The sequence below is a fragment of the Geospiza fortis genome, unplaced genomic scaffold, assembly GCF_000277835.1.
Source record: "Geospiza fortis unplaced genomic scaffold, GeoFor_1.0 scaffold474, whole genome shotgun sequence".
Classification (NCBI taxonomy): Eukaryota; Metazoa; Chordata; class Aves; order Passeriformes; family Thraupidae; genus Geospiza; species Geospiza fortis.
In genome coordinates, this window is record NW_005054661.1 from 227,968 (window position 1) to 229,535 (window position 1,568).

General features: G+C 57.5%; 2 non-coding genes across 2 annotated transcripts; one reads left to right on the plus strand and one right to left on the minus strand.

Moving 5' to 3' along the window:
* The first annotated feature begins 9 nt into the window (after positions 1 to 9).
* Positions 10 to 81, plus strand: TRNAP-AGG. The gene has a single exon. It is a non-coding gene; the product is annotated as a tRNA-Pro (tRNA).
* Positions 82 to 1,480: 1,399 nt separating this feature from the next.
* TRNAS-GCU lies at positions 1,481 to 1,562 on the minus strand. Its single transcript has one exon. It is a non-coding gene; the product is annotated as a tRNA-Ser (tRNA).
* Positions 1,563 to 1,568: the final 6 nt, after the last annotated feature.

Genomic DNA, 1,568 nt, shown 5'->3' on the forward strand with positions numbered 1-1,568 from the left:
TGGCGCCGCGGCTCGTTGGTCTAGGGGTATGATTCTCGCTTAGGGTGCGAGAGGTCCCGGGTTCAAATCCCGGACGAGCCCTTGGTTTTGGGCATCATCACCCTCCTCCCGTCTAGCCGGTGCAAAGCCCGACGGGACCCGGCCATCGCCTTTTATCCCTCAGGGACACGCGTAGGGCTTTCAGCTTAGCGTGGCACACAGAGCGTCACATGGGGCTGTGCCCTGTCCCTGGAGTCCCAGCCCCCTGGCCCTGCAGAGTGACCCTATTTTTGAGTTGGCAGCGGGATGGGGATGGCATGGGAAGGGCTGTGTCTGTGGCCATGGGGCACTCCGGCAGTGAGGCAGGTGGGGGCTCTGGCTCAGCTGGTTAACATATCTGTCATGTAAACAGGAGATCCTGGATTCGACTTCCAATGGCGCCTGGGAGTCTGGTTTTCCTCTCTGGCACAAGCTGGGGACACTGCCCGTTTGCCCCTCACTACGATGATACTGACTCAGAGCAGTTTGGGTGCACGTTTTTACTGAAAGCTTATTTCAGGGTCCCTCACTGGACGTAAAAATTCACCAAGGTGTCCCTCCCACCCAGGACCTGCCCCTGCCCTGTGGTGCCTGCAAGCCCCACAAGCAGCAAGCAGGATCTGTCTCCCTCGGCATGGCTGCCTAGCCCACAGCCCACCCTCCAGGTTCCTACACTTGGCTGGAGGGACCTGGCAGCATCTCAGGTACCTTCCCAGGGTGCCCAGACATGTCCAATGGCCAGGATGAGCCATAGGAGAGGGCTAATCCCCGCTGGCTGGGGAGAAGGGAGCTGTTTGGATCCCTCTCCAGGTAAGTCACCTACAGCCACACCCAGCATCTCGGTGCCAGTGGGGGCTAGGCGTGGTGTGGGGCCAGGGCACCTTCCTCTGCCCCTCTGGGCTCCCACCACGTGCAGGATCAGATTTGCACTTTGTCTTTTGCCCTCTTTGCTGCTTTTTTCCAAGTTACAATGAACGGGCATAATTAACAACAACTGTGATGGGAAAATCCCTCCTATACCTTCTTTGCCTGCTCTCCCCGCAGTATCCAGGGTATCCATCCACGGTTTCACACTTCCTTTGTCCCAGTTTACTTCCCTATTACACTCTAGGTTTCAGAAGGCTATCGCCTGACTGGTCACCAGCCACTTTCGGCAGTAATCGCTCTTGTAACGATTTCTAAGTGCTTTCTTCTCCATGCGTCTTGTATAGGAGACTATCTGCCCCTCTACATGAGGACCTTGGCTGGCCCTTTAGACATTACGTCAATGTCTTCTGCCATCCCCTTCCCAAAATCTCCAGGGCACGGGTGACTTTTGATCCTGGAGAGGATGCAGATGCCAGTGTAGCCCAGGCACTAGCTGGTACCATTTCCCCTCCCGCCCCCGCCGAGTCCCCATGTGCCGCAAGAATCCGAGCCCACCCCGAAGGTCTCCAGCTCCCCCCGCGCGGCAGCAAAATCTCGACGAGGGTGGGATTCGAACCCACGCGTGCAGAGCACAATGGATTAGCAGTCCATCGCCTTAACCACTCGGCCACCTCGTCCCACTG